This window comes from Anser anser (genome assembly GCF_964211835.1).
Source record: "Anser anser genome assembly, chromosome: 1".
NCBI lineage: Eukaryota > Metazoa > Chordata > Aves > Anseriformes > Anatidae > Anser > Anser anser.
The window spans coordinates 205,690,773-205,709,950 of record NC_139720.1 but is presented as its reverse complement, the minus strand read 5'-3'; the positions used below and the strand labels follow the sequence as shown (position 1 = coordinate 205,709,950).

The 19,178-nt window shown below is 38.3% G+C and overlaps 1 protein-coding gene across 40 annotated transcripts in view; it reads left to right on the top strand.

Annotated features, from left to right (window-relative positions):
* Positions 1–19,178, top strand: part of DLG2 (discs large MAGUK scaffold protein 2) — a 1,058,052-nt gene that overhangs the window by 673,903 nt on the left and 364,971 nt on the right. The window lies entirely within an intron of this gene.

Below are 19,178 nucleotides of genomic sequence, written 5' to 3'. Positions count from 1 at the left end.
GACACTCCTAGGTGTATTCATTATAATTGGGCTGAGGGAGAAATGAGTTGAGTCATAAGTGTATGTATAGACCTACAGTGAAAAGGAATTGTATCAGCTTAAAGCTATAAAGTCAGAAGTAACAAAAGCCATTAAAAATCAATGTCTTCCCTGATTTTCTGCCTCCAAACAATGCCATTACTCATCTCTCCCAGCAGCAGAGAAATATCTGTCTAAAAGGGCTGAAGAAAACCATGATCTTCCTGAAACTTCAATGCTAGTTTAAATGGGTGGAAAGAGATCAGATAAATCAAAATGTATTGAGGACTTCGAGTCTAATGTAATTCTAATGGATAAAGCTCAAAACTATCATTAGTTATGTGAATGAGATAGAGCCTTGATATTCTTATCTGATTTCTAAGGGAGCTGGTTGATCAGTGTCTGCATCTGTCATGCTGAGTTTTCTAAAGGTCTTTGAGTACTGAAGAAATTTCAGAGTATTGAAAGAGAATTAATGCTGTGGCAGTCCTTAAAAAGTGCAAATGGGATGGTGTGAGTCATCCTGCTTGCTGTCTGTGTAGGTCAGAATGAAAGGAGTGCTGGACTGTGCTGGGTGAAACACAGTCAAGTATTCTAAAAAGGCCAAATCTGAAGTCATACATCAAGAAAGGGAATGCAGTCTGTGTATGAAATGAAGCACCCCTGCTTGGAAAGCAATGAATTTGCAAAACGTCCTGGGCCTCCTTGGCCAGGCACCAGCCAGACACAAATTTTCAGTCCAGTGCTGTAGCCAAAGGTCTAGTGAAAACTGTAGATGCATAACTAAGGGCTGTGGGGTAGAACAGCTTTTGGGATGTGGAGTTCAGCAGGGTTTGGGACCTGATGTTTAAAACCTTTGGAATATTGTGCTCAATTCTGCTATTACTTGAAAAGGATACTGATATCTGATATCTTAGGAGAGGCTTGAGGGTTACTGACGGTTTGGAAAAGATAGTTTCTTAGTGAGAGGCATAGGGAGCTTCACGAATTTAGTTTCCTAGTGGGGAAAATTAAGGGGTGACTTGCTAACAAAAACATGAATTTACATGGGAAATAACCTTTAAGAGAATGCCCTTCATCCTACCTGTAAGGAGAGAACAGAAACTGATGTTTTTGTGTTGAATTTAGACAGGTTAAGACTGGACATAAAGATGCTAATAGATTAGCAATGGTGATTGAGGACTGGATGAAAGTTTTAGTAAAGGTAAAACGGTGTTACGCAGCAGGAAAGATAGCAGCTAAAAGGAAAAAAAAAAAAAAGCTTAATATGCATACTAAGAAATAGAGAATATTAATGAATGCAAAAAATATTGTCAAATGCAAACTAATCTGGTAAGAGGGCAAAACTGGACGTTTTGAGAAGGACAAGGGAGACAGCAGGATCTTGGTGGTAAGGTCGCGTTCAACCTCATTAGTATATATATGTGACTCATAGTTGAGGATGTAGCTTATTGTGGAGAGATCAGCAAGGCAGACTGTGTGCTCGTAGCGTCCTTCCTTTAATTTATGAAAAGCAGAAGACGTTACAGATAAGAAGGCATATGGTTTTGTTTGAAGAACGGAAGTTTTCTGGGAATGCAAGGAGATTGATGTGTGCTCAGTTTTCATAATAAGGGGGAAAAGTGCAAGACCCATCATGGCTTTTGTCCCCTTTTTGCAGTCATTGCTCTGCATAAAGAAGAGACACTGTGGAATTAAATGGTATTTTTCTCCAGAGATAATTTAAGTAGGTCCCACAGCCTATATTAGGCAGGAGTTCAAGGTAAATGATCCAACTGTGTCCTCTGTCTTAGATTAACTTTGAGGCATTGATTACCTACTTGGACATAATTAAAAAGGTGACATTTTTGAAAGCTGTATTTGTTAAATGAAATATTTTTATCGCACTGTTCTGAGGACCAGGGTATTTCAGGTTACTACAACATAACAGATGTTGTTAAATGTTATTTTAATGGTGACCAGAGTCAGAAGAGATCAACCCCCCAAATTCTCCATGTTTACCAGATGATATATCAGAGTGCCTTAATTGGAAATCAGTCTTCCATAAATGGAGACTGAACTCCATATGGCCAAAGTAATTTTTGTAGGATTTTTGAAACCTACAGGATAGATAGTCTTGAGCTTTTTCGTGTTTGCTTATAATATAGTGGAGGAAGAAAGGAGAAAACCTCAACAAGAGTAAAATAAAAAGTAATGTATTTGTGAAAAATACATGCTCACTGACGACAATTGCCAAGAAGAAGCACACATGGAATAAACATTATTTTAGAATAGTAATATATGTTAGACAAAAGCAGCCTACCTGAAGTGGAAATAAAAGCAATAACAGCTGTTATGGGACACAAATGTATGCTTTGGAAATTGTCAGATTTTCATTCCTGTTATATTATCTCTTATGCTTGACAAACATTTTGCTTGTACTGTATTTTCTTAGGTAAATCTACTCTCTAGATACTATGGCTAACTAGCAAATGTGATTTATAGATACAGGAGCTCCTTAGGAGAAGTGATTTGTGCAACCCCCTTTTTATGGTTCACTGGAAAAGAGAGTGTACATATGAAAAATGCACAAGTCAAAGTGAGTAATGAAACACAGTGCAGCAACCAAGCTGGATCCTGGAGGCGAGCTGCTCTAAAGGGATTGCGACCACATTAACTATTTCTGAAACATATGCAACTGTACACTGACAGGACTCTACTAGGGTGCTAAATAGAGTCTATATACTCCAGCGTACCCCCTGGAGTCAATGTTAGATTGAGGTTCTTTGCCTAGCAGTGCATTCAAACTATGTTCAAAAAAGCACAGAAAAGCCCTAGTGGTAAGGTGTACAGTGTAAAACTCAGTCATGAAGAGGATGATAGGAGCTGGAAAATGGTGGAGTAAAAAAAAAGCACCAAACTGGGTGGGTTAGTTACAGGTGAATTTTAAACTAAATAGAGTTCTGCAGCTTACAAGAGAGAAAGGTGTTCTTAAAAATAGCAAATCAACATTTTTTTAAAGTTTAAGTTGAATTTGGAACCAAAACTGTAAATGTTATTATAATTTCTATCAAAATTCTTATGGTCTCAAATCCTATTTCCTTCTTGAAAATTTAGAACAAAATAGTGTGTAAACAGGAATACCATGGAAAATGCCATCAAAAAGCAAACGTGATATTTTTCTATATTCTTCCATTTATCAGGGTGGGGGGAGTGGGGAGGTGGTTTCGGGGTGGTTGTTTTTATTGCTGGGTTTTTCTTGTATGCTTGATTTTGTTTTCTTTTGGCAGCATCTTATCAAAGCCCTAGCTTTCACAGGTCTTTAAAATCTGTTGATAATTGTTTTCTTTCCCTGTAATTGTATTATAGAAGTTATAATGTAGGAATTGGCTAGATACATAATTTAAAGAACATGTAAAGAGCAAAGTTATGCATCCTTGAAGATACCTGCTAAATTGGTTCTTAGGATTAGTGTGTGTTATTTTCTCAATTAGGTTTAAAAAAAAAAAAAACTCCAGAGAATCTGCTTATCCCGTACGTGCTTGCCTTCTAAATAACTCTCAAAGCCACAGAAGCAGAAACAGCTGTTAATTTCTTTAACAAAACATAGTGGTAGTGGTAAGGGTCATAGTAGGATACAAAGAATCTCAAGGCTTTGCCTTAGAGGATGATACTTATGTGGGCAAGATATTTAACAGATCCCTCAATAAAGGCAGGGATTCAATCAGATAGTATAGTATTGCATCTACCTTCTCCACATTTGTGAGGAAGGGAGCTGCCACCATTTTTATGTGGTATTTGTGGCTCAGATTCATAAAGGGACCTAGATGGCCAAAACAGCCACATAGATGAAATGCAGGCTTCTAACTCTGAAAAAGTGCCTAGCAATTCAGGTACTACAGGGTCATTTCAGAATGTCATTGATGCCGATGACCCTAATTTCACTCTTGTGCTTCCTGGAAGGGCTGTTTCTCATAGATCACCACTTGTCGTTCACCTGGTGTCGTATGAGATTAATGAACTTGATGTCTCTGGATTTGAATGACTTAAGAACCTTGAGTTCCCAGAGACACTCTGAACCTCCTCATTCAGTAAGGAGGGAACTAAAGACATGTACTAACTTTCTTTCTGTTCATACCCCACCATTCAGGTGGAGGCATAGTAATTAAGATCTCCTTAACCTGGGTAGCTATGAATGAAGTTTCTATTTCCTAAAAAGGCACTTTAGTCCTGATCGTTCGCATCCATATAATATGGAGATTCTTGAGTCTTCCTTTCAAAGGAGCAAGAGGAAAGAAAACTCCTGAGGAGTCAAGAATTCATGGTCATCAGGGTCAGGAAGGCAATAGATTAAATGGAAGATGTTTCCGTAGCCCAAGGATTTGAATCTTTCCCAAGGAGTCTGGAAATTGTTTTAAGGGTCTACTAGTGCCTTTTTAAATTAAAAAATAAAAATAAAAAAATCTGGTCTAAAGTTTAGAGATAACATTCTATAGGCAATTAGGGGAAATCATCATATGCCCTTTTCCTTATGGCAAATTTCAACTTATTATCATGCTGCTGTGACAAGCAAATCTGGAAAGTTCCTAAAGTATGTTGAATATAACTTCTGTAACAAGTACTGTGTGAGCCAACTCAGAAAGGTGCCCTCTTAGACTTATTTTTTGAGAATAGGGAAGGCCTTGTGACAGTAGGTGGCTGTCTTGGCCAGAGTGATCATGAAATGGTTGAGTTCAAAAGTTCTAGTGTAAGGATAAAAATGGTCAGCAGAGTTGCCACCCTGGGTTTTAGAAGAGCAAACTTTAAGCTTCTCAGGGAACTACTTAGCAGTGTCCCTGGGAATCTGCTCTAGAGCGTTTAGGGGTCCGTGAGATCTGGTCACTTTTCAAGAACCTGGACTTTTAAAAGCCCAGGATCTGGCAGTGCCCCTGTGCCACAAATCGAGAAGCAAGGCAGAAAACCAGCCTTGCTGAACAGGGAACTCCTTCTGGAACTAGAGCAGAAAAGGAAAATACATGACCTCTGGAAGCAAGGTCTGGCTTCACAAGGCAAGTAGAGCTGCAGTTTGCAGCTGCAGGGAGAAAACAAGAAAAGCCAAAGCTCAACTTGAGTGTCACTCTGACACTGTGGGGTCAGACAACAAAAAAGGGCTTTTTCAAATATGTCAACAGCAAGAGGCTGGACTGATACTTGAGGCAGATGGTCACCTAACAAGTAAGCAAGAGGAAAAGGCAGAGGCATTTAATGCCTTTTTTTTCCTCAGTTTTTAATAATAATGACAGATCTGGAACTACCTGCTACTCAAAAGTTGGAAGACCATGACCGATGGTGTAGTGACTTTCCATCTGTGGTCGCTGAAATTGTAAGGGACCAATTGTATCAGCTGAACGTTCATAAGTCCAGTATACTGAAGGAATCAGCAGACATTATAGCTGGACCTCTCTCAATAATTTACCAAAGGTCTTGGGAGTCTGGGAAGGTTCCTGCTGACTAGAAGCTAGCCAATGCTATACCTGTCTACAAAAAGGGTATGAAGGGAGACCCAGGAAACTACAGAGCTGTTAGTCTAACCTCAAATGCCTAGAAAAGTTATGAAGATTGTCCTGGGGGATATTGAAAGGCATTTAAAGAACAAAGCTGCTATCAGGCATAGTCGACATGGATTCATGAAGGGAAAGACCTGTTTCAATAATTTGATCTCATTCTAATATAAGGTCACCTGGTTGGTGGATGAAAGGAAGCAGTAGACATAATATTTCTGCATTTTCAGTAAGGCCTTTGTTAGTGTACCTCACGGTAACCTTCTGGACAAATTGTCCAACTGTGAGATGAACAGGTTCATGTTACACTAGGTGATGAACTGGCTTGAAGGTAGAGCTCAAAGGCTTGTAGTGAATGCCAGATGCAGGTACATCTGGCTGGCAGACAGTCACCAGCAGTGTTCCCCAGGGCTCAATTCTAGGGTCAGTCCTGTTCAACATTTTTTATCAATGATCTGGATGCATCCTTAGCAAGTTTTCTGAAAACACTGAAGTGAGAGATGCTGTTGACACCCTGTAGTGATGAGAGGCTTTGCAGGGCGATCTAGTTATCTTGCAGCATTGGACAATCTCCAGGAGATTGAAGTTCAACAAAGGAAAATGCTGGGTACTTAGCCTGGGATGGAGCAATGCTGGACACAGGAACAAACTGGGAGACAAGTGGCTGGAGAGCAGCTCAGCAGAAAGGGATTTCGAGGTGCTGGTGACAGCAGGCTCAGCATGAACCAGCAGCATGCCCTGGCAGCCAGGGGGAAAACTGCATTTTGGGGTGCATTGAACACAGCACAGCCAGCCGGTCAAAAGAGGTGATTCTCCTCCTGAAGGTGGTTTAGCATTCAGCTAAAGGTGATTAGTGCTTGTATGGCCTCACCTTGAATATTGTCCAGTCTGGAGCAGAGGAGTCTGTGAGGCGGCCTCACTGCCCTGCAGCTCCCTGAGGAGGGAAGCGCTGAGGGAGGTGCTGCTCTCTGCTCCCTGGGACCGATGGCCGGACGCACGGGGATGGCATGGAGCTGGGCCAGGGGAGGGTCAGCCTGGGCATGACAGAAAATTCCTGTGCCGTGAGGGTAGTCAGAAGATGGGACAGGCTTCCTAGCGAGGTAGTTGGTGCCCCGTGCCTGTCAGTGTTCAGGAGGCATTTGGACAGTGCCCTCAGGAATGTGCCTTAGCTTTTGGTTAGCCCTGAAGGGGTCAGGCGGTTGGACTTGGTGTTCCATTTTTTCTCTTCTCTCTTCTCTTCTCTTCTCTTCTCTTCTCTTCTCTTCTCTTCTCTTCTCTTCTCTTCTCTTCTCTTCTCTTCTCTTCTCTTCTCTTCTCTTCTCTTCTCTTCTCTTCTCTTCTCTTCTCTTCTCTTCTCTTCTCTTCTCTTCTCTTCTCTTCTCTTCTCTTCTCTTCTCTTCTCTTCTCTTCTCTTCTCTTCTCTTCTCTTCTCTTCTCTTCTCTTCTCTTCTCTTCTCTTCTCTTCTCTTCTCTTCTCTTCTCTTCTCTTCTCTTCTCTTCTCTTCTCTTCTCTTCTCTTCTCTCTGCTGTGCTGCTGATCTAACTGGGTGGATCTCAGGTCTCATTCTAGTTTTGTCTCCAAAGGATTATCTTTTATTGAAGTGCTTTTTCGTTGTTGTTGTTGTTGTTGTTGTTGTTGTTGTTGTTGTTTATTTGTTTTGTTTTGGTTGTTGTTTGTTTTTGCACTCCAAAGATTTGCTAGCATTGTCATTCAGGATACTGTTAGTGATGCTTCATTTACTGACTCGTGGGTTGATGCAGAGTAAGGAATATGGTTTTGTTTTCTCTTCTAAACGAGAACCCTCATTTGCATCATTGCTAGGATACAGTAGTATCAGCTGAAGAACTCTTGCTAGAAATTTTAACAGATGGTTTTAAGTCTTTCTTTTTGACATTTCTAACCTGAACACATCTGGGACACTGTGTTAAGATTCATTTTCAGACTTTTTTGGCAGTATCCAAAGCACTTTAGGGAAATTATCTGAGTTGTTGGAAACAATTGCATTGATCAGAACAACTGATCCAACCCCCTTCTGTAACAGCAAGGCCTTTAAAAAGTGCACTGCAAAGCTTTTCAGGGGTTTGAAGGTCACAATGTTTGCATTACAGAAAATGGGGTATGCTTCAAAACAAAAGTGCTGCAAGGAAAGTATATATAAGAGTTCTCTTTGGACGTAAGAATGGGCAGCATATCCCCATCATGCAACATCTGGGATTTCTGACATTTATACTTTGGAAAAAGCAGTCATTAGGCATTTGTCATTTAATTGATTGGTGGCAAGAATGATGTCAACATCAATTTGAAGAGACTGCTGCAGAAAACGGGAGCTGATTTACAAGTTTTTCCTGTTGTGTTGGAGTGAACATCTCTTTACTGCAAAGCAGAGTCTGAATCCGTTGCTCTGCTGCTGGGAAGTTTCAAGGCATTAGACACAGGCAAGGCAGTGAAAAAGTAAGTGATCCCTAAATCATTTTGTTATTAGAGTAGTAAATTGTTTGAGAAAATAGTTCATTGTTCTGGAGACACTGAGAAAATAGACATTAACCTAGTGAATAATTTAAAGCAGTATGCAAACTTAAATGTACAGAGGAGCCATTCTTTCTAATTATTACTTTCTAATGTCAGAAGGCATGGGCAAGTGCCTGTAAAATTTCTTGCCTTTTTTTTTATTAGTATTATTTATTTTCCATTTATTTTCTTTCTCCTTCCTTTTATCTTTGTAATGTATCACTTAAATAGTAAAGCACTTAGCAATAAAGTTTCCTTGAAAAAAGCCTACTGAAGCAGCAGTACTGTTTAGAATGGCATTTAATAGCACTTTTACTAAACTTGCAAACTGACCAAATTCTAGCAATTATTTTTGTTATTGTATTTATGCTAACCAGTGTCCTCTGATATTCACAGGAGAGAAGAGTAGATGTGCTGCTGTTTGCTTGATCATATAGTAGTGTGTGGCCATTTATCAAACTTAAAGAAAGCAAGCTATAAAGTGAAAATATTACGAAGAGAAGCTAGAGAAGGGGCAACATCCTATACTTTTTGACTTACAGAGGCAGTGAAGAAGAGGAATGCTATTATAACTGATGATAAACAAAATGCAGAAAAGGAAAAAGGAAAAAGCACCCACCAGAAATTCTAAGGAATAGGCAGAGAATTGAAATCAGACCATCAAAGAAAACAACAGATGGCATGTTCATCTTGCTTTAGGCATGCACTTATAAACTGATCCAAAGCCTCATGAAGTCAATAGGAGGCTCTTTACAGTCGCTAATGGATTTTGGATCTGGCCCTAATGAAGAGGGTGATACAGGCTAATTGTCTTTCTTAGTCTGTTGATAGAGCTAATAGGTGTAGTTTCATATATACAAACAAGTAAAAAAGATTTTAAAAATTCTTAAGCCTAAATTCTGTAGGGTGGAGAGCTCACAGAAACCACAGCAGGCAGAGGCTTTGTTCTGTGCTAATTTCGTCTTCCAAACAACGAAATCATTATTATCAAATTTCATCTTTCTATCCAAATATAGTATAAATATTCAGTTGAATAATTTTGTACACATGCAGTTGGGAAAATGGACCATGAGGTTATTCAGATTTTATGCACTTGTCGTAGTCTGTTTCTGGTGTGTTACTGACTTTTAAAATATAGTCTAATATTGGTATAGTAATTATTTTCTCAGCTGTATCACCATGGCTATTCTTATTGATCTCCCTGTATTCTAGCTGAGTCTGGTTATGGTGTTTCCATTTTAGTAATTCTGGTTACTGAGAGAAATACTACTGGGGACTGTAGAATTACAGAGACTTAACTTCTTGATCTGGAGGACATGTAGTGCTAATAATAAGGTACCAGGTATCCCTGGATTGCACAGCCAATATATTTGTTTATCAAATGGTGACTGAAACAGAAAGAAATTGATTGATTTTAGATCTCAGTAATAAAGATCTCACAGAAGACCTGATTTTAGCAAAGCACCTAGGACCAAGTCCTATCAAAATCAATTGTTTAAATGAAAAGAGTGTTGTTTTGAGTTTCTCAGTTTATAAAGGGTGAACTCTGAGAAGCCTAATGAGTGTTATTGAGTTGCAGAGGTAAACACTGGTAATCAAGAAGAGTTAGAAACACTTTTAATGAGTTTTGCAACTTAGTGGTGAAAAAAGCTGTAAGAAAGGATCCTGGGTGTAAGCAGAGTAAAAGATACCTTTGAAGGAATATTGAGAGTAGAAAAAAGGATTGGTCTGTGCGAAAGGTACATCTTTAAGGTCAGTATTTTAGAAAGAATTTAGACTTTTAGAAAGAAGTTGACTTTTCTTTTTTTTGATTCAGGCTTAAAAAAAAAGAAGTTCATTTTCTAAATAGAAAAATAGCAGGTATGGAGTTTTGGAGTGTTGTCCAGTGAGATATAATAGTAATTGGGTTTGGGCCATGGTTATTTTTAAACTAGTACTTTGACTCCATGTTTTTTAAGGATCATCAATTTGAACATGGATGAAAGACAAGATAGCAAATTATTTAGAAATAGAAGTTAGGAGCCAGGAAAAATTAAGAGCCCAAAATGTGTTTAGGTTGTGGGAGAACAGGTGGTTTCCTTTCTAGATATTTAAATAAACTAAATAAGGTTTTTAACACTTCCATCAAGTCAGTGGTCACACATTTGAAGCAGAATATAGCAAGTTCATATAATTGGGAAGAAGAAAATGTGTTGTATCCCATAGTTTCAGCTAAATGGCATGCTAATCTTAGAAAAGCTTTGAATATTCTTTCATATTGAGGTCATGGAAATAAATGGAAAACGATAAAATTCAACACAGTTTAGCAAAGCTAGATTGTACCAGACTAATCTGATAGCTTTTTTGTAACAGACTTCTTCCTAGGGAAAGAAACCGATGTCCCTTTTCTCAATTTAGGTGATGTAAAAGGAATTACAGGTCATGCTGGAGAATATGGGGATTAGGAAAAGAGCTGTGAAACTGGGAGGACCTGTGTTTATAGGAGATGGCAAAGATTGCTCGGAAGAGGGAACTGGCAGGCCGGAGTGAGAACATTAGAAGAGTCCTCATGGATTCTTCTGGAGATGTATTCTGTTTAGTAATGATTTTAGCACTAAAAGCTTTTACTTGGCATACTCTGTGTGTCAGTGAAGTTCCCTGATGCCACAGTGTTGGGAAGATTTTTCAGCATGAGGAGGATGTAAGTATCCTAAAGAGATCAGTTGGTGATCGCAATAAGTGATGCAAAAGTAATGTAATTAAATTTAATCATACGAAGTGGTATGTTAAGCACCTATAACTAAGAACGGGAATTTTTGCTATATAACTAAAACATGAACTGAGAGAGGATGGGAAAGATTTTTGTGAGCTACTTTTGTATAAGTAAACTAATGTTACATAGTTGTAAATATATATATATCCTAGTAATATCAAAATAGGCTATTTGATGTATATATGAAGAGAGATGAATACTATGTGTTAAAGCATCATTAGGTGTATCGGAATAGTGTAGGTAATGGGTTGGCTCCTGAGAGGAGTCTAAAAACTTGTCCCATTAAGTCTAGAAAAGCAAAGGCTGAGAGGAGATATGATTGCAATCTGTAAATACATTTGAGGGTAAACACCAGATAGGGAAGATAATTAGGTAGATCAAAGGAAACTGTTGATAGAATAATAAATGAGTCCAAATTGGCCATGTATAAATTTAAGCTGGAAATTGAATATGCTTACTAACCATCAAAGCTATTAAATATCCCTCCTAACACTGACTTTGTGATGTAGCCTTCCTGTAGGATTAATTTCTGAAACACAGTTTAACCAGTTTACGACAGGGATTACTTCAGAGAATTGGCTGCAGCAGCCACAGGAGTCAACTCAGAAACCTGGGTCCTCTTTTCCTGAGATTCCGGTGAATGTGCTCATAGGCAGCACAACAAAATTACTGATTTTAAAACCTATTTAGACAGATAAACAGGACAGATCAAATCCTCGTTTGTATGCAGAATGTGTCATACATTGAATTGGTGCTTCAGGGCTAGACTGTGATTTTGAATCTACACCTGCTCCAGATGCATTAAAGTGTCCTTTACATTCCTCCTCAGGCTATGCAGAACCTTAGTTGTGTTCTGTCACCTGAGCAGGTGGCTGGATTATGCATTTATAATTTCTGCTGCCCTTGCCCATACAGCACAGCTGAGCAGTGAGCAATGTGGTTTGCCATTAGTGTGGACATAAGGAGAGGAGTGAGGTCATGGTGCATGAGGATTGTTTCTCCAGTGATGTGGTTAACGCACCCCCACCAGCTCAGGACTGTGCTGAGAAGCAGTGTAGGTGTGTCAAATTGTAGGCTTATGTGTTTCCCAGGCAAAGTTGTACCACGCTACCCTCAGCACCTTGAAAATGTCATCTTGTTCTGTTTGTGAAGTGCTAGAAAAATCAAGCTCTGCTTCGTGACTAGCGTTCCTGGAGTTAACACAATACAACCGATAAATGAGTATATTGTTATTAATTCAATTAAAGAATCCAGGACTGCTTTTAACACTTAATTAATTTAAATATAGATGAGTATATTCCACCAAACTACAGGTGATGGCAGTTTTGCAGTATTTCACTATTGTTCTGATTTTGCTATTGTTACTTAAGTTGAAAAAGATTTGACAGCTCTGATTTAACTGGTTTTCTTCATGGCATGCAAGCAGTAGATCTGGGCTTTTCAGTTATTTTTCTAAATAGTTATTAAAGAACTTGAAAGGAAGGAAATTTATCCCTGAAGTAACTTTATCAGATAATGAAAGCAAATGTCCCTTGCCAAGCAGGAAGAGATCATCAAAAGGGCATGCTTCTTCATTCAAACTTTTTTTTTTCTGGATGGACATGAATGTGACTTATTTTTCTTTCTACTTTTCATCTGTGTAAGCTTAGCAACAACTGAAGAATCTACTTAATTTCTTCACCTGGAATGAGAGCAAGAGACCTAATCCGTCTTTGCCATTGATCATTCTTATCTCCCAAAAAGGCAAATAGGAAACTAATAGTTTGAATTGTGCTTCTGCAGCTACGCATTATTTATTTTTAAGGCATATTTCACACCTTTCACTGTGCACTCTATGTCAGTGATTTGTCCTTGACCTGGCTTATTTTTGCCAGAGATGTTTTTATGCTATTGTGGTTTTCTTTCTTATCCATAAGTGCAACACAAAATTCTTCTTCTGTTCATTGCATCTTTCATCACCATCATTCCCGACACTAAAGATAATGCAAATTTTCTTTATGCTTCAAATTTTGCTAAAAACAAAAACAAATCTCTGGGGGAATAAAGTGGTTTTCCTTAGTTCTCATTCTTATTTCATTTACAAAATCTACTTCATGGGAACAGAAAATTATTTATTTTAGTTTATAATTCACTGCCTAGTGCATAGACATTTTTGGTCAATCTTACTGATTTTTTTTCTTTCTTTTTTTTTCCTAATTCCAAGCAGATAAGTCATTGTATGTCAGAATTCCAATATTGCAGAATGACAAATTTGAAGCTCCCTAGTTTGAAGAGATCCTTTCAGCTCTGTTAACAATATCAAGCTGTGGGGTTTTCAGCACACAGCTAAGTGCAGCGCACTAAAGCAAGGCCACAGCAGTGTCACAGCTTGGGGAGCTCGTCTTGCCCCAGGCAAGGCTGGAAGAGAGAATGAGGAGAGCAGGGAGAAGAGTTAAAGCCCACATCAGCTGATTTATGCAGGGTGGGTATTTTGTTATCTATGTTGTCATGTAAGATACTACACTCATGAGGACAGGATGTTTGTGGAGAAGTAACTTAAAACATAGCATTAAGTATTAATTAGAACAAGTCGATTATCCTGGAACTTGCTGACAGCTCTTTTCACCACTTCTACCAAAATAGAGCCCTGTCATTGTGCTTTTCCATGTTCTTGTTCGGCATCACTTGCTGAATAGCATATATTACTGTTTTCTTGTATTCTCCCATCTGTTTGTATGCTGGTTTTCTATGCATTTTCTTACATTTAGATTGTAAACTTCTGGGTTGTTTGGGTTCTGTGTTTGCACAGCACTCAACAGAACAAGCTACATTTAAATTAGGGTATCTGGGAAAGCTCCCAAGAATGTCTGGTTGTCTCCCAGCTCCATTTTGCTTCCCCAAAGAGCACTTCCATGCATAGATGTAATGAAAAAAAGGAAGGTGGAACATACAGATAGGCATTGTGGAAAGCTGCAAGAATCTCTATTTAGACTTACAGAGTGCGAGGACCCTATACCTTTCCATGCCTAGGGTGCAGTTTAAGCATCTCCATATTGTCCGTGATTCATAACTTTCTAGTACAGTATATAATAAAAACTGTACTTAAAGCATTAAGCAATGTACATGCAGCAACAAAAGTGGGACCACTATGAAATACTAACAAAATTACCCATACAGAACAGTTTTACCTGATGGCTACAGCACAGTTCACACAGGTACAATGCTAAGCTCTCCCTCGATTAGAAGAAGTTCAAGAGAATAATGTAGTCAATAAGTAATGAAAGAAAAGCCCTTCATTTGCCAATTAGCAACTTCAGATTGTGCATATTTTATGAAATTCTGAAAACATTGGTAAACATGCAGCAGCAAGTGTATTAAATTATATGAAAATAATGATGGCTTCAGGGCCAGTTGAGTTTGGCTGGCATTTAATTATGTATTTATATTGTTATATAAATATATCGCAAGTCTTTTTTTAAACAGACAACATTTTATAGGTTTGATTCGGTGCGTTCTTTCATTTCCCAATTTTCCGAGCTTCAAACCCTTGTTTCTATTGAGTAGTTCTTCATGGAATTACAGAATCACAGAATGGTTGAGGTTGGAAGGCACCTCTGGATCCCTCTGGTCCAACCCCTGCTCAAGCAGGGACACCCAGAGCAGGCTGCCCAGGACCATGTCTGGGTGGCTTTTGAAGATATCCAAAGAGGAGACCCCACAGCCTCTCTGGGCAAGTTGTGCCAGTTCTCCATCACCTGCATGGTAATGAAGTGCTTCCTGATGTTCAGATGGAAACAAATGAAGAGGAGTACCTTATGGTTCAAATGCAGAGGAGTTCCTGATGTAACAAGTTCAGAAAGAAAATGCCATATCTTTCTGTGCACTTTTACTAGAGATCTCTGAGATTCTTTTGTGAAAAGTGTTTTCTGTGGGGAATTTTTTCATAAACCTTTATGATACCTCCTACAAAAATATTTTTAATTAATTATATTTGTCATTTTGTTTGAAGAGAATTTTTTTTTTTGCTGATTTGACCTGAAAGCAATTTGCTTAGATGGCAACATTCCCCTTGACAAAATATTTCAAAGTTTTATCAGTTATAATTTATGCAAATTCTAGGTCAAGAGGCTTTTCTGATAATAATTGTAGCCTAAGGCCACCCTTGTAAAATTAGAAGGGAAAAAAAAAAGGTATTATTTATATTTGTCTCTGTTTATTAATCTTCATTATCAGCTACTTCTGTATATATCGTAGCTTAAAAGACAATTTTGACAGTTTTGACTCTAACCAGCAGTCAGAATATTATGCAACTCTTTCTTCAAATTTCAATTGTTTCCTAAAAATTGCTGGACTCCTACAGACAGATTTTTTCTGTCTCTTCACATCTCCTAGTTAGCTGTCCAACAGAAAGTAAATACCGCTTTTTTTCTGTCTCTGTTATACTGTCCTTCTCTCCCCAGTTCATTTTATTTTATATGAATTAAATGATGATGATAAAGTTACTGTGTGCTTTCTTTGGTGAAGGACACATAAACGAAGGCAGTATCAGCGCATGTTTTTCAGGACTCTTTCAGTATTTCTTCACCAATATGTCCCTGCTGTTTAAGGATCATCTTGGATGAGCGAAAGTAATGTGGTTTCCAGAGTAGGGTATTTCTTGGCTCTTCTGTTGTTATACCACCAAGTTACCACTTATTAATAATAATCATGTTGTAAGTGTAAATGCCCACTGTGCCACCCATGAGACTCAACCAGGAGTAGGGGGGTGTGGTCTAGCTACGCTGCTACTCTGAGGCTTTTTTTTCATAGAATTATATAATGGCTTGGCTTGGAAAGGACCTTAAAGAGCATCTAACTCCAAGCTCCCTGCCATAGGCAGGGATGCCACCCTCTAGATCAGGTTGTCCAAGGCCCCATCCAACCTGGCCTTGAACACCTCCAGGGATGGGGCATCCACAGCTTCTCTGGGCAGCCTGTTCCAGTGCCTCACTACCCTTACGGTGAAGAATTTCCTCCTAATGTCTAATTTAAATCTATCATCTTTCAGTTTAAGACCATTCTCTCCTGTCCTATCATTATTTACCTGAGTAAAGAGTCCTTCCCCATCCTTTTTATAAGACCCCTTTAAGTATTGAAAAAACACAGTGAGGTCTCTGCAGAACCTTCTCTTCTCCAGGCTGAACATGTCCATCTCTCTCAGCCTTTCTTCATAGGAGAGGTGCTCCAGCCCTTTGATAGTCTTTGTAGCCCTCCTCTGGACTTGTTCTAACAGATCCACATCTTCCTTGTATGGGGGCTCCAGACCTGGATGCAGTACTCCAGGTGGGGCTTCACAAGGGCAGAGTAGAGGGAGACAGTCACCTCCCTTGACCTGCAAAGGTCTTATTCCAAAGACAAACCACTACAAGCTATTCTAGAATGAAGAATTACATTCTTCCTTTCTCTCAACTTCCTGCCCTCTTGTTGAGAGCCATGATCTTACCCCTCCCCCCTGTTCATTCTCACTTTCATATTTGACTTACTCAGCTTCCTGAAGACTTCCTCAGGCTACTTATGAGTTCACTTCCTCTCTCCTAGTGCACCTTGATAAATGTCCTCTTTGTCCCTCTTTACCTTGTCTAATCAAGTTCAGCCATCCTGCAGCATCTGGTATTCACACATGGCCTACTTTGGAGGGGAAAAAAAAAAAAACTCTACAGAAAAGAATTAAGAATTTTCTCTTGGGGAATTCCATGAATCTAGTTGTAAGTGTATGTTTGTATAAGGCAGTGTAACAAGTAGATGTCCAAAGTAGAAAGGCATAAAGACATTTTCATTGAATATTTATTAAACCTAGGACTCTGGAACTTTGCTTTTTTCTTAGATTCTGTTTTACTTAGCAGCATTTCAGATGCTGATTAACTAAACCTGGTGTTACATTCCCTGGATTTCTGTTAGATTTAATTATGCAGGGAATGCAGTTTCTTAAATCATTTTGACACTACTAGAAAGCTTGAATATATTAAATTCGATATCAGACAAAATAAGAAACCCAAAAAAGAGCAATCACAGAACTTACCAGAGAGTTAGAGAAAAGGAAATATGGTAATGAAATACTGAAAAATATTCAAGAAAGAAAAAAACAATGTTTGTTTGTTGGTTTTTAAGGTAATAAAAGGAAGAAAGACATCATCCTGGGGGCATAGAATTGAAATAGTGATACTACAGAGGCTAAGCAAACAGCAAGACTAAACAAGGACTAGAGAAGTGATGCAGGGAAATACAGAACAAATTAATGTACTTTGCAGAAATGGTTAATTTCCAGGCTTACTTTAGTGATGGACAGGATTACATTAGGACTGAGTGTCTGCAATGCTGCTGACGGCTCACTGATGGGATATACAGAACATCTAGACCTTGTTTGGCGCTATTAATCATCCTTTTTTAATCACTTCAGCTCTGTGATGTGTGCCAGGGGCATTATTCTCTCACCAGTGTCTTACTTGAATCAAGGCAGTTGTCTTGTATCTCAGGTACCTCCTGCTACTCCTCACTGCTGCTCCAGCACTCCTGTTGGCTTCTCCATCCTCTGTGGGAAAAAGTCATAAAATATTGTAATAGATCTCACAACCTGTTTTTGAGTTGTGAAAACAGAATGTGACCCTGGTATTTCGAGATACAGGAAACACTTTATAATGGGAACACCAGCAGTCTTTGCAGAGAGAGAGCCAGAGAACATGATAATATATAAGCTATCTCATCAGCTGTCCTCCACTGGGTGAGTACATTGTACGGCCTCCAAAAGCTGCTTTCCACTCTGTGGATAAGAAGTTGAGCAAAGGGAAAAGTTTTCTAAAAAGTAAACTCACATTGAACAGTTTTAAGTGCATATGATGCCTTCTGTTGCCGGTTGTAGCATATTGAAGACTTATACATTCATTATAATCACTATGAGTTTTTTAAACCTTAAGAAAATCATCATTCTCTTTTCTTGGTTTATTTTGTTGGGCAACTGATTTGTTCATTCGTGGAATATGTGGTTTAATTGCAGGGTAACTGCCCAAATTCTAATGCAAAAAGAGCCCCTTGAAAACAGAATGTCTTTCTAGGTATTACTTGAAGGATAAAGCACAAAACTAAAATCTGAAGTGCTAAATTAGTTCTCTAAGTTGTCAGACAAGATTTCTATAAGTCTTCAGATATTGAAAAAGAGCTGAGGAAAGTCAAATCAAAATGGAATTTTAGCTTTCAAGCAAAATGAAAAAAAGACATCCTCTATAGAAAAAAAGACTGGAAGATTATCTGTGAGAGTGTTGTGAGAATACAGATAATTGAAGCAAGTTTCAGATGAAATAATCTTCTGATTTTTAGTGTTAGAACTGATATGCAGGAGGCAATTACTCTGCTAGAAAGAAAAAAATAATAATTTAGTTGCAGGCATGATGAAGAAGAAAGGACTGATTAAATCTGTGAAATAATCTTTCTAAGGTCTGGAGAGTAGGTAAACATTCAGTGAGGACCTAAAGAAAGGAAAACAAAACTTACGACCAACTACACATTACTGACCAGTAGTAACTAACCTTGAATCTGTCCTACTCAGAGTAGAGTGAGATGCTGTCTATTTCAAAGATGATACTCAGTGTAGGAACATCATCCAGATTTTTTTTTTTTATAAGTGGAAAATCAATATGATTATTCCTGACAGGAGAAGTAATGTGGTGTAAATATGTAAAGGATTCTTTTCTGAAGTTGGAATATGTTTAAGCAGTTTCAATGAAGATTCAGCCATACCTATGGAAGGTGCTATATCTTTGAAAATACTGGTCTGTTGCTTTTTGAAGTACAGCTTTTCCAGGCCACATTTCTGCTAGGAATTGCTGTCTGTTAATGATTTAAGCATTCTCACGAGCTTATAAATTTCAGACTGGCTCTTCTGACAAGGTGGGCAAAGGAGAAGCTTTCTGGAAATATAGAAACAATGCTGAGTTTAATCACTAGTTTGAATTCACTAGTTTAAATTAATTTCTTATTTTTCAGTAGCGAGTCTATTTTGTGACCACTTTAAATCAAGATGATTTTTTTTTTTTTTTTTGCACTGGGCAAAGCTAAGAACCATTCTTTGTACGTAGTGACTGAAATTTATATGAAATCTGGAGGAAATCTTATATGTTCACTGAGGTATTGTTCTTTGGGATAATTAGAGGTCAGATCATGTTTCCATGTGCCCATATTCTTCCCTTTCAATTTCATTCAGCCAACAAAAAATAATCCCCCTTTTGATTCAATGCCGTGTTTGGAGAAGTTTGCAGTTAAATTAAATGAAAACATGTCTTCTTTTATAGTATTTCATAAATTGACACAGTAACTTTAAATTTGAGAAGTTTTATGAAATATTGTTATGGGAATTTTGAACAACAGATGG